The sequence below is a fragment of the Podarcis muralis genome, chromosome 8, assembly GCF_964188315.1.
Source record: "Podarcis muralis chromosome 8, rPodMur119.hap1.1, whole genome shotgun sequence".
Taxonomy (NCBI): Eukaryota; Metazoa; Chordata; class Lepidosauria; order Squamata; family Lacertidae; genus Podarcis; species Podarcis muralis.
Window position 1 is genome coordinate 44,768,931 of NC_135662.1, and position 14,396 is coordinate 44,783,326.

Here is a 14,396-nt window from a genome sequence, read left to right on the forward strand (position 1 = left end):
GAGGTAGGGATGAGGGGCACTGACTGGCCCAAGGTCACCTAGTCAGCTTCATGGCCAAGTAGGGATTTGAATCCTGGTCTCACACGTCCTAGTCTGATAAATTGTGTGTGCATGGATCTGATCATAGCCACATACACTATTTGTTGAAGTGACACGGATATTGTATATTTCCACACCAAATTCAAGTAGCAACCGTATTAATTAGCACATTACTGGTCATGCTGATTTGTGTTGGCAGCTTTACTAGTAAAGCTTTATCTTTTAGCTGCTGAGTGGATAGCCCAGTTGAGTAGATAGCCCATTACAGTTTATCACCAAGCCCCAGACTGCTTGCCTCTAGATCTTAGCTTGGGACACTCCCACTAACTCTCACTGTTCCTGAGGTTTCCATTCCACCAAGACCAATAACAAATTTCACCAACTGCTCCCTAAAAGCCCCAACAGCAGCCAGATGTGGCGGAAGACAAAGAGTACCTTCTTCCTGCTTCCAACATTATGAGGCTAAAACCAAATCTAATCTAGGATTGTACCAGCCCCAATAAAAACCTCACATCATTCACCCAAATACTCAGTCACATTCATATTCTCTCCTTAGTTCATCAGGTACCAATTCCCAGCTCCCACCTGAAAAGCGATCAGACTCCAACCCCTTCCCAACTGTCGCTCACCTAGGACAGAACTGCATACCCCCAAGGTCAGCCAAAACACAACCATAAAGGGGTGGGGACCCCCACTCATGATGCCCTCAAGCAATGCACGGCAATTCTTTACAGATCAAGGAATAGATGTGAAAACTCCAGTTCCCTCTCCAGTAGTTCTCAATGCCAGATGCTGCTGATTGGAGAGCAGGCAATATATCTCAGTAAGAGATAGACAGGTATGGCCAATTCATACTTCGTGGAAGTAGGAACCCAGAGGTTCTCAGCCACCACACCTCGCTTCTGATTATCTAGCTGCCGCCCATCCTCTGCTGTGTCCTGTGATGCAACTACGTACTGTTTCTGACTCCCCTTGGCTGTTCAGAGGGAAGGGTAACCAGATTCTCACTAACACCTCACTGTGGCCAATGAACATCCAAGCTAGGAATACAGGCTTCATGTTGGTTATTAAGCCAAGAGGAATATACCTTGGCGTATTATCTTGGTGCCTTGACATTAAGCCAGAGTCCCCCACTTCAGACATAACAGGTAACTGTGGCTTAATACAAGGCAGAAATGAAGTTCTGAAGCAGCACATAAGGGTAAGAAAGGAGGGCATAGGGAGGAATGCTCAGCTCCAATGCATCTTCCCAGCTTCATAAACTGTGGTTTGTAAAGCCCTGAACAATTGCCCAAAATGTGCCAGTAAGTCGCAAATTAAGTTCCTAGCAATAGAACACTACCCACATAAATGGCCATTGATTGGCAATCCCAGCTTACCTTTGCAAGTGCAAATATCTGAGCTTTCGTGATATGTCCCTTCATCATCCTTGGCATACTGTTCTGAATAGACACATCCCTCCAGCTTTTGAACATGTTGCCTTAAAGTCTGGCACCTTTTTGAAACTAGGCTGTCAGGAAAGGAAAAATGAACAAGAACATTGTAATCTGTTTCGACCATTGTGAAGAGAGAGACATCTGGTAGGCCACTTGGAAGTCAGCCAGCGATGAAGGCTTCAATTAAAATAATGAACGCTTTCTCAGGAGTAGCACCCAACTCATTAAAGAAGCCCCCCATGTGACTTCTCATGTCATCAAAAGAACATCACTAGAGGGGGGAAAACAGGCTAGTGAAGGAGAAAGAAGGGGGACAAGTACAAGAGGATAAAATGGATTTTTAAAACCTATAAATGAATAATATGTTTCTCAGATCTTCTGTAAAGACTTGGATTGGAGCAGACTCACACAACCATCTTTTTTTACAGAATTAAAGCAGCACTTGTGGTGTGATATTTTTGGTATGTTGCACAGTTCTTGTGAATGTTCCAGCACACTGGCATCATGGTTTACCACAGCCCCATAATTCCTAGAAAAGCAGGTCACACCAGGAAGATACATTCAGCCTTTCTACTTAATAATCGCTCAGTGCAATAAAATGTGCAATGCAGTGGTGTTAATTTTACTTCCTGGTTGGATGGAGAGGATATCTTTATGTGGATAAGGTATCTTAAACATCATTATTATTGAACTAGTCATTGTCCAAAGCCCAGCTTCCAATCCTCAGAAAGGAAGATTGAGTTATGGTGTAACCTACACAGGTGTTCTCAGAGGCAAACCCACTGAGTTCAATGGGGCTTACTCCCTGGTAAGCGGGTCTAGGATTTCGGCCGAAGCAGCCAGTGGAATATTTTGAAAGCATGCAGGAATGTCAACTGGGGTCTAGGTGTCTGCTACACCTCATCACAGTCTAAGCCTGAAGTTGGATCTGAATGTGTTTTGATGCTGGATCAGATAAGTCTAGCAACATTCAGGTGTGGGCATTCCTATTAATTTCTCATAATATTGTTCAAGTAAAGTTAGACATCGAGCATTATTCTCTCCAGGCCATTGATAATGACAAAAATAAGCAAAGCCTATGTCACTCTACAAGTGCTTAATAAAAATGCGGTGCTGAACCACGCTACCCTAATTTGGAGCTGTGGTCATCCAGTAATGGAGTAAGGAAGGCTTAAATTAGAGGCTCGGCATAGCAGAATGCAGTTGCTAATGAGCCAGCACAGAAGTTCCTTCTCAAGCTCATTTAGAGTTTGTAATGGCAATTGGTTCATGACATTGTGAGGTCATTATAGTGGCCAAATTATTTTAGTGCAGCTCTTCAGAGACCTTGTTATGAAGCCAATATCGAGGTGATATTACAATGGTAAAATTATTTCCACGCACACTTTGGAGAAAGCAGCACTACAATGCTCTTAGGGTGAAACTGCACTGCAAGATTACAATCTGAAGTGAGAGCACAATGCAAGTCTGTGGAGATTAGACTCAATTATGATGTCAAAACAAAATGAAAAAATGTCAATGCAAGTTATACCATTAAGGTCGAGACTTAAACCTAGGAAAGCTCTGCATTAAAATCCCACGTTACCTTTAAATCACATTCTTGTGCTTAGGTGTTGCAGCATGCATGCTGAATGCTTTGTTCAGCTGTCTTCCGCCAGTAGGGCACGAGGTGTTCCACAGGTGATCACTGTTGCTGACGTGCAGGTGTTGACTGACTTAACTAAAAAAGACCCAAGAAATGTAGCATTAATAGTTGCAGCTTAGCAATGGCACAATAACACATGCCTCAATGGTTCTTCCCTCTTCCCTCTCCCAGGAATGACCCTGGCACCAGATAGGCAGATAAGGATAAGAACCGAATGGTGCAGTAAGTCCCCCCCCCCATCCCAAGTGTTGGCCTAAGCTTAGGGAACTCTATGTGTTGGGCCAGCACTGAGGACCCCTAACTTCTTTCAACTTTCCTCTTTCACTGAATTTTCTGAGAGTATTAAAAAGGTATTGGTTGAGTCCTGAATCACATACCTGACTCAAAGTCATAAATCAAGTAACTGTCACCACGAACACACGTGGGGCCTCCTGACAAGGTTATGTTTACCAACTGGTGGCCAAATGATAACAAAATTCCATGCTGCCATTTGCCATTATGAAGAGCTTCACATATGGTCTGCACGTAAGCTTAACATTTCTTTAGATGGAGAATCAGATTCATACATAGACAAGAACTTGATGGCTGTTTTGCTGCCTTCATTAACATTGATGGGGCAGTCCTTCCAGGTAAGAGCTCAGTATGGATAGAAACCATAAAACTATAGATTGTGGCAACTGCAGTCAGATTTCAGGGACTGCAGTGAATATTTCCTTTTCCTTTTTTGTGCAAGCATTTCTTGTATACATTTTGTATACTTTCCCCCATCTCATTTCTGTAGCAACTGAACGGGTTTGCTTTGAGTTTTAGATTCAAATTATTACAAACCACATTCCCTGGTACCAAGCTCATGTCAGAAAAATGCAGGTTCTGAATGAGAAAAATGAATTAATTTGGCAACCTCCCAAATCACAGCTCATATATTTCAGCCATAAGGTTTGTAACACTCGGTTTTGTTGTACCTGTTCTTGTAGGGAAGCTTTGTTGGTGGGGTGGGGTGTTACTGCCAAAGATTTGCTCTGCTGCTAAATCTGTTGTCATGTATATGCAAATAGTTAATTGTGTTTTATACCTGCATTATCGGTTGCACTGATTATATCAGCCTCAACCTGTGTATACTGATACCATTAATTAGCATAAAGAGTTATTCCTCAAAACCCCATGGCTGTACCTCTGACTCATTTGTCATGAGGGTAGTAGAAGTCAAGCACAGTGCAGTAATATACCAAATTTAGCCTCTGAGATGCAATCATCTTTATTAATTGTCTAATGTAGCAGAGCCTGATGGAGATAATACCATCCTGCAGGGTGCTGATAACCTCTTACTTGTCTCTTAAGTCATTTGAAGCCTGATACAAAATTGTATCAAAGGAGCTTCTACCCGCCGGGCAATTCCTTTTATGATGGGGTGATCCACGGAAGGGCCCACCACACTGGTGCTTTTTCACGTGGGTGTATTCTTCAACATGCCACTGATGCAATAATCATGCACTAGTAGTGGGTTTATACTGGACCATCCACACATCATTCTTTGTCATTATTCTGCTATGTTTCTCTAACGTTGCCGCATCACTGGCCATCTGGGGAGGGGGGCACTCTTGCACTATAGTGCACCAAAAGTGGGACTCAAAAAATCCCCAAACCCTGGTATATTTGCGCTGTAGAAAATAGCTAGATTTCATCCAGACATTATGGGGCATGCAGTGATTGAAAATGAAGCAGTATATCTACCCCAAAACCTTTGCACGTATAAGTACTGTAGGTACCAGGGAATGTAGTCTTGAAAGCAGCATTGCTTATAATGTCCCCATAAGCACAAATAATCACGAATGCACAATTACAAGGACATATGGAGGAGCCCAGAGAGCAGACTACATGCCAGAACCATTTCCAGAATCCGCTACCTGCACACTGTATTGTGACTCAAATGAACCAGACTTCTGGCTTCCTAACTATGAACCCCACTCAATTCTGTATGAATCCTGCATGTTAAAGAACAGGGCTCAAACTGCATGGGATGTTCTGTTGCAGGTTTTTCCCTCCATACAGACAGAGATTTAAAAACAGATACCTAAACAAAAGTGAAAAATCTGGCAGAAGACCAGCAGTGCAGGCAGATGGGAAGGGGCTGTTTTAACACTTTCCCTTCTGGTTGTTTTCATATTGAAATCAGCGCCTGCAGCTGCTTTTTGCTCCATGTCAGAAGAGATACAGGTACTTCTACTTTGTTTATTTGTTTAAATGATTTCTATTCCTCCTGTCCTTATCAAAGTGCACTAAAGGCAACTTATAATAAGAAGCAAACTTGTATGCTTTGGAAATGCAGAATAAATACAAATTGCAGTCAATAAAAAAATGGGAGTTGAGACATCAAACTGACCTAATAAAGAAGACACTGAAATAATATCATTGCTTGCCTAAAGGTGAGCAGCATGGAGGTCTGGCTCACCTCTCTATACAAGCTATTTCAAAAATCTGGGCGCCACAACTAAGGCGGTTCTCTCTGGAACAGATAAGAAGAGGGCCTCCGTAGTGGAAGAGAGCCCCATGGCAGGTTTCACTTGCGGGGAGGCAATTCCAAAGGTATTCCGGCAATTCCAAACACAGCTGGTGGGAGATGATGTTGAGTGGGCAAATGGCCAGAGATGAAAGAGTTAAGAAACTGCCTCTCTCCACCACTCAATATACCTTTTATTTCATAAAAAAACCAAAACACCGGCCTCTTAAATAGTTGCTTTGGGGGTTTTTTTTTTAAAAAAGATTGGGGTGGTGGTAGAAACATCTGCAACCAAGCATCGCATGTAGTTTGGGCCTAAACATCCACAGTAATTGAAAATGCTTACAAGAAGTAGGGAAACAGCATTTAGAAGCAAGCGGGCCTGTGAGCATAGCTCCCACTGTGCCACTTAGAAAACGGACCCTTCTTCATCTCTTTATCATTTTACTTAAGGTATTGTTAATGTGTGGAATAAACATATCTCCCCAATAAAGAACTGCTTCTAAAACAGGAGACCTGCTTAATGCTTCCATTATTGATCTGTGCAGAGGTGTCTCGTGCCAAACGGCTCGTTCTCTTCTCTGCAGCTCCAAGGAAGCAAGCCGCATTTGCTTTTGGCAAGTTATGAACTCGCGCATTTTATGCAGCACTAATATGAAGCGAATGCCCTTATAAATAATCTACGCAAGCAATCTTTGACATTAATATACTTTTAGTGATACTGAACCAGGGCGGATAAAGTTCAAGAAGAAGACCTACGACATTAAGGCCTCTGAGGTTTGAAAGCTACACAACTGCACTTAAAACAAAAACAAAAAAATCTTTTCTGTATTTGGTTTTTGCCACCTGCTATTATATTTTCTGTTCACCTCCCATCCACATTCCACTTATAAAAACAGTTTAGTTTTTATGGGAAGGTATGTCAACAAAAGCAATAGCTTGGATCCTGAGAACCAGCAGCAGAAGGTAATTCATAGAAGGGAATTTATTCATCTCTTCTTTCCCCCTTGAAGCCCCCTAAATGCTTCTCTGGGGGGTGTCAAGGGGCCCTCCTGAAGATCATAGGTGTGTAGGGTGGAGTGCAGGGAGCTTCTGGGGTATGGCTCCCAAATCAATGAGATTTACCTGCTACAAGTAGGTTTTGGAAGATTCCTCCCCCTCCCCTCCAGCTTCCTGCACCTGATTCTTCACTGTTCAGGAGAAGATTTGTGACCTTCTAGAGCAGAAGCCTTCAACTTTTTCAGAGCCAGCACCCACCTTTAACCCAAACATGCACTTAGGGACCCATTTCTTAATTTTTTACCACATGTTTGCGTGGTGGTTGTTCCGCTCCTGCTGCTCAATAGCATGTCCTGATTAGGGATGTAAGAAGGAATCATTTTCCATTCCTCCCTGTTGCATGAAGTTGTTATGTACTGAAGTTCTCACCCTGGGCCAGCAGGGGGATAGTGTAGATAGTTTTCACTCAGGTCCACATATGCAAATAATTGAACTGAAAGGGATTGAACGTGACGTTCAGTGAGTGGATGGTTACAGTTACGTTGTACTGGAGCTCTATATAAGCAGGCTGGCTGAACCCTTCAGTTCAGTTCTGTTCTGGCCTGTGAATAAACAAGAGCTGTTCGAAGAATCACTGTGTCGTCTGATATGTTCACCCACAACTTAACAGAAGTAATGTTTCCATTCCTGTGTAATTTGCCTACTGTCAAAAACTGTACTATTCATATTGCTGTCCACTGTGGCGAAATTACACAATTTAGGTAATTAATTACATAAATGAAGATGGAATTGTCTAATCCCCTTTTTAAAGCCAACCAAGATGGTGGCTTCTTGTGGGAGCAAATTGCATAGTTTTCCTACGTGTTGTGTGACGAAGTATTTTCTTTTGACTGTCCTGAAACTTTTAATAGTCATATTCACTGGATGTCCGCAAGTTCTAGTGTTATGAGAGTGTTTCTTTCCAGGATCTCCATGATAAACCTCTATCATGTTCCTCTTATTCGATTTAAACTAAGACACCCACCCACCCCACAACGCCCAGTCTTCTTGTAGTGATCTGCAGACTCACCCTAGTAATAATAATAATAATAATAATAAATTTTATTTATATCCCGCCCTCCCCAGCCGAAGCCGGGCTCAGGGCGGCTAACAACACTAAAACAGTACAACATTATAAAAACATTATAAAAATTAATTAAAATACAAATTGATGGCAACCATAGACTAAAGCTTTGTAGAGATTGCCAAAGGAGGGAGTCAGGCTGCGCCCTGACCAAAGGCCTGGTGGAACAGCTCTGTCTTACAGGCCCTGCGAAAAGATGTCAAGTCCTGCAGGGCCCTTGTCTCTTGCGACAGGGCATTCCACCAGGTTGGAGCCGCAGTCGAAAAAGCTCTGGCTCTAGTTGAGGCCAGCCTAACCTCTCTGTGGCCTGGGACCTTCAAGATGTTTTTATTTGAAGACCGTAAGTTCCTCTGTGGGGCATACCAGGAGAGGCGGTCCCGTAGGTACGAGGGTCCTAGGCCGTATAGGGCTTTAAAGGTTAAAACCAGCACCTTAAACCTGATCCTGTACTCCACCGGGAGCCAGTGCAGCTGGTATAGCACCGGATGAATGTGATCTCGCAGCGAAGACCCCGTAAGGAGTCTCGCTGCGGCATTCTGCACCCGCTGGAGTTTCTGGGTCAGTCTCAAGGGCAGCCCCACGTAGAGCGAGTTACAATAATCCAGTCTGGAGGTGACCGTCGCGTGGATCACAGTGGCTAGGTCAGGGCGAGAGAGGTAAGGAGCCAACTGCTTAGCTTGGCAGAGATGAAAAAATGCCGCCTTTGTTATAGCTGCAATCTGCGCCTCCATGGAGAGGGAGGTATCGAAGATTACACCCAAACTCTTAACGGACGGTGCTGGCACTAATTGCACCCCCGCAAGAGAAGGGAGTTGCCCCCTCAATCTCATATCGTCCCGTCCCAGCCAGAGGACCTCTGTCTTCGAAGGATTTAACTTCAACCGGCTCCCACGTAACCATCCAGCCACAGCTTCCAAGCATCTGATCAGTGTGTCTGGGGCCGAGTCAGGATGGCCATCCATCAACAGATAGAGTTGGGTGTCATCAGCATACTGATGGCAGCCCAGCCCAAAACTCCGGACAAGCTGGGCAAGGGGGCGCATAAAGATGTTAAAAAGCATCGGGGAGAGAATCGCACCCTGAGGCACTCCACACACCAAGGAGTGGCGGGATGACAATTCCCCCCCAAGCGCCACCCTCTGTCCCCGACCAGAGAGAAACGAGCGCAGCCATTGAAGGGCTGTGCCCTGGATCCCCACGTCGGCAAGGCGGTGGTCAAGGAGTTCGTGATCGACCATGTCGAAGGCTGCTGACAGGTCTAGAAGAATCAGCAGCCCCGACCCGCCTCAATCCAGCTGCCTACGGAGATCATCTGTTAAGGCGACCAGAGCCGTCTCGGTCCCATGACCAGCGCGGAAGCCGGACTGGAATGGATCCAGAGCCGATGTTTCATCCAGAAACCTACCAAGCTGTTCCGCAACCGCTCTCTCAATCACCTTACCCAGGAATGGAAGATTCGAAACCGGGCGGTAATTGGATAGATCTAAGGGATCTAATGATGTTTTCTTTAAAAGCGGGCGCACCACTGCCTCCTTCAGTTCCCCTGGGAATGTCCCGGTGCCAAGGGACAAATTGATGATATCCCCCAGGGGGATATCATCCTGAGTTTGAGCTGCATATAAACGCTCCATCTGACTGAGGTTTTGGACCCTGCTTCCCTTCTCTGTGTTGCATACCTGACCACCCAGGCCCCCTCTGCCATCTGGATGAAAGATACTGAGACTCCAACTCTGAGTGGGTCAGTGTTTCAGTTCATTAGTTTTTGTTATTGAAATGGGAGTCTCATGGGAAGGTGATCTCATCATGTACTGAGTTTCACTTTTTGTAAAAGAGAGACAGAGAGAGAAGCATACCTCCAGGTTACTTATTTTTTTAAATAGAAAAATAGGCTTAGACTCTGTGAGGCAGGAGATGGTACAAAACATGCACGCAAGGGTGGCCATTTGTACTTTTCAGAGTATAATCCTCTACTTGGAGGTGTCTTCTATTGGAAGGACTGTCCAGTCAAAGTCCAGTGTAAAGATGAAGGAAGAGCAGAGGCCTTGAGGTTGCACATCAACAACTAGCAACTGGACAGCAGACTGAACAGGCACATTGGTCACCCGATCAGAGTCTTCCTATGTTTTGTGAGATGAATTGCTTTTCTGTTAAATTTTAGCAACTATTTCTCAGTCTGCATTTATACATATAAATTAGAATATGCATACCCTCCAACATTTCTCTGATGAAAATAGGGACATCCCATTGCATAATGATGGTTTTACTATTTATACCCCACACATCTTACTGGGTTGCCCCAGCCACTCTGGGCAGCTTCCAACATATAAAAAAAAAACATATCAAGACACTGAACATTTAAAAAAAACCTTCCCTGTGTAGGATTGCCTTCAGATGACTCGGGGTTGGATAACTCCATGCCCTACAATATTTCTCCAATGAAAATAGGGAAATCCTACCATATCCTGAAACATTTCTCCAATGATATTAGGGACATCCTAATGAAAAGTGGGACATTCCAGGATCAAATCAGAAACCAGGATGGCTTCTATAAATCAGGGACATCCCTGGAAAATAGGGACATTTGGATGGGTTTGCATATGCAGTTTTTTAAAATGCAAATCAATGCAAAGGGTTAAATTCCCCACTTCAGATGGGGGCAAAGGGTTCAATACCCTCTCCTGTCTCTGCTACCCAGCCTATCGGATCTTGATCCCCTCCCATTGGCCACTGTTTTGTCAAAGTAAAAAGCAATCCCAGCTTGCTAATTAAGTGCTTAACATAATGTGTAGTTTGTCCCCTGGACAACATGCCTAGTAGTGGTTTCTGGTGGGAGACACTGCCTTTGCAGATTGCTTATTACTGCCTGGCTTTCTTGTTGGTCTGCTTGAATGAAAGTATGTAGATGAATCTCTACCACACATCTGTCTGGATGTCACACTGACTAATAGAGCATTCTGTCATCCTCCAACATTAAACATCGCCTCCCAAACTCCAGACATATAGATATGTGATTACACTACCATGCAAGTGAAGTACCAGGCTGTGACATACCCCTCAACTGTCCCAATTTAAGCGGGACATCCTGTTTTGGGGAACCGTGCTCTTGCACAAGTAACATGACTTGTGCAGGAGCATGGCCCCAAAAGATGTGCATCCCAGTTTTACAGTGGGGCATGTTGGAGGGCATGCTGTGGTCAGTGTAAGTAAAGCTTGTGATCAGCAGCTATTGTGTCAGTCACACATGCTTAGGTTTGGTTACTGAATCAGCTGACTCAGTAGAATATGGAAACATTTATGCCACGTGGCATGGTTCTATTTCAACATGGGAGCGGCTAAATCTCAAATTTCCCTGGAAGACAGGATCACGCCATCTCACATGGAAACCCTCCACCTACTCATGGGTATATTTTGACTAGCTGATGTTACTAAGTGAGGGCACCATGGCACTCTGCACATGTTTAAGGCACTTTATAGGTTGTCTGCAAATCCTGGAGAAAATGTGAGGTTTAGCAACTGTAGCCCTACCAACTCAAAAAACCCCCAACAACTGCCAATTCAATCTCTCAGCTATAAGCCTATCCCCCTTTTTTGCCACATTTTGAATATCATGTGTATAGATCCATGTTCAGTTGTGTGAACTGATGAACCCCACCCCCCAAAAATCTTATTTTCTGTTTGAGTATTAACCAGATTACTGCAAAACAAAAAACCCACTAGCTATTGTAGTCTTACAGAAAATAAAGAAAAAACAAGCTTCCAAAAAATGAAGATTTTATGCAGTGCCATTTTACCAGCAGTGTGTCTGTCTTCATTTGCAATAGCAGATAAATAAATTCCTGGTAAAATCTGTATGACACTGCCCTTGAACATAGTCTCTGATGAGCAAGTTGATATAACATTAAATCCTTCTTCTTCTTCTTTAAATTCTAAGGCCGACTCCAAATGGGAGAACTGTGAAATAGATGGCTTTAAAAGGACAATATGACTTTAAGATGTACAAATACATAAAATCGCTGAGAATTATACACTTTAGGCATTTCATGGAGCCTGAGAGAATCAAGGAACATTTCAGGGAGATTACAGGGAACACAAGGGATTTTTCCTCCCCTTTAAAATTGTATAGACAGAGCTGACTTTGGGCACCTGCTGAATTACTATTAAAAATTAAATTACTAAGCCTAAACTAACTTGAAATTTCTATTTCTGACCCAGTTTGGAGGTAGTTCCGCAGGCAATGCCCAAGGAGTACTATGCCTTCCTGAAGGCAGCAATGTAGCTGAAGCACCTTGCTAATTGTTCAGTCCTCTCAATTTAATATTATCAATGGAAAATGCTAGGCCAGAATCATATTCAGTCTCTGATGAGCCTCTTTCCTCAACCAAGTTATCAGAGATCCAGATTGTTGCAAAGGTGAGCCTGGAATCAGAAATGGCAGATGCATCTGTGTTGCATTTAAAGAAGTTTCAGAGATAGTTCTGGGTTCTTTGTACCCCAGTTGGACCCACCCTACCCCGCGTGAGGTTTGGAATCCCAGGTGTCACATGGAAAAGAGACATCTCCTGTTACGGGGCCATCAAGTAACACTATCTTGTTCCCCCAGACTGAAGCGGACTGTTGTTACTTTCAGTTGCTATTTGCTCTGAAAACAGTGGCTCCTGGATAACAAGGGGTGACATGACACAGACTGCAAATACCATATTGTGGCAGCTGGGAAGATAATGTGTGTTACCAGAGAATTCACAAAGGGGGAAAACTTTGAAACACTTTAAAAATGCAGGTGCACAAATTACTCATGCCAGGAGCAGCAGTGGCATTTTGTAATAAAATCGTATGTTTATTCGCCATCGTTGAAGGTGTGCACCTTACAGTTTCCAGAGAGAAGGTTGCACAGTGCTGGATAGTTTGCCGAAGGATTTAATGCCTGTACAGAAAGGAAATGCAACTTATCAATTTATAGGGATATATTCCATCCTTCTCCTGCAGATGGAATGCCTTGCTGATGCTTTGGGGAGTTTGGCAAATAACAGAGGGCTGCTCCAGATGATCTGCTTATTGAGCATTCATCGTGCTTTGCTTGCACAACAAACAATGTAGAGGTTAGACCATGCCCAGTCTTTATCGAGCATTCATTTGGATTTGTTTGCAGGTTTGTTATTCAACAATGAGCCTTCGCCCTGACTTGCTTGTGCAGTATTTATACACCTTCCTGTTGATCATTTGTTCATCCTTCACTTTCCGGTGCATTCCCCCATCACTTTCCTAACAGCAAAAGGTCTGTTTCTTTGTTTTTAAAAGTGTAGACGTTGCACTAGGGCAACAAAGCACTTAAATCCAAGGAGGTGCGGAAACCATTTCTGTATTTGATGGATTCCAATTGTTCTCTGTGTTCTTCGCTTATCTGAAAGTTCTGTGCCATGACAAGAAATCAGGGTTCTTCATATTGTTGAAGGCTGTTATATCTTCCCTCCTGCAGATTTTAGCCAGTGCCAGCTTTCTGACCGCTTTTTTGTGTTTGTTTTGGCTCTACTGAGGTTTGACTTGCTGACTGTTCTCATATGTATGTGGAAAATATACTGCAGGCTGGTTTTCTGTATGCTCCTATGTGAACTGTGGTAATTTGGGGAGGATGGCCTCCTGAAAGCTTCCATATGAATTTTTCTAATGCTGGAGGCACACTAGCTGTGTGCTCCTGTTGAGTATGTAGATTGAAAATGTCGAGCAAAAGATCTGAATATTTAAATCTCCCCTCCCCTCCTGCTTATAAAGTAGCACAACAATTACCTGAAGAAGAAAAGAAGATTATGATTTTAGCTTGATAGTGAATTGAGCGAGCTCTGGAAAAATATTAATCCCTCACATTTATTTCGTGTAGAACTGGATTTGCTTTTGATACTGGAAAGGCAAAATAAGACCAGTGAGACAAGAACTCAGCCCATATTGAGGGAGTTGAAAGTGGTATTCCATTTTTGTCCCTCTTTGTTCAAACAATGCTTTCGAAAGCTGTCTGAAGGTATTGGATTAATAGGTTTACTGTGGTTTATTCTCTGCACATCACAATAAAACCATACTTAATGGTTTGCCATGAACACACTGGTCTGAATCACTTTGTTCCTCCCCACTGGTGTGTTGAGGAAACAAACCACAATCTCTGCCTTAGCATTATGTCCAAACCAGACGTCGTGGTTTGTTTCTCTCTAAACAAACCATGAACCATAGTCAATGTTTGTTCTTGGCTTATTGATCATGATTTTTTTCAAGTGAAGCAAACAAAAATATTGGTTCAGACATAATGCTGTAGCGGGTTTCTTTCTCCCACACACAAGCAGGGAGGAGCAAAGCAACCCAGACTGGCACACTGATTGTAAACTATTAACTATGGTTTGCCACGCTGTGTGAACTGGGCCATATAATACCCTGTCTGTAACTGATATTCTACATTGTTTATGTTTGATAATATTATCTGCATGATGTTTAATCCGTTTTCTGAGGTCTCTGCATTGGCCAAACCACATCACACACGAAGTTCTTGACATGTTGAGGGGAAGTGGAGATGGAACCATTTCTTCAGCAGGTGAATCAGAGTGTTGCTTGATGCATATTTAAAGTGAGCAACAGGAACAATAAATGCCTGTACTGAATAAATGCAAAATGCAACAC

The 14,396-nt window shown here is 43.3% G+C and overlaps 1 long non-coding RNA gene across 3 annotated transcripts in view; it reads right to left on the reverse strand.

The window, feature by feature from the left end:
• The window catches only part of LOC114600676 (uncharacterized), a 110,792-nt gene that overhangs the window by 46,925 nt on the left and 49,471 nt on the right, over positions 1-14,396 (reverse strand). For all 3 annotated transcript variants that reach the window (XR_003707621.2, XR_003707620.2, XR_003707619.2), the window contains exons 2-3: positions 3,061-3,195; positions 1,419-1,549 (exon numbers count right to left, since the gene is read on the reverse strand). This is a non-coding gene — a long non-coding RNA (uncharacterized LOC114600676). The remainder of the gene's footprint in view (positions 1-1,418; positions 1,550-3,060; positions 3,196-14,396) is intronic.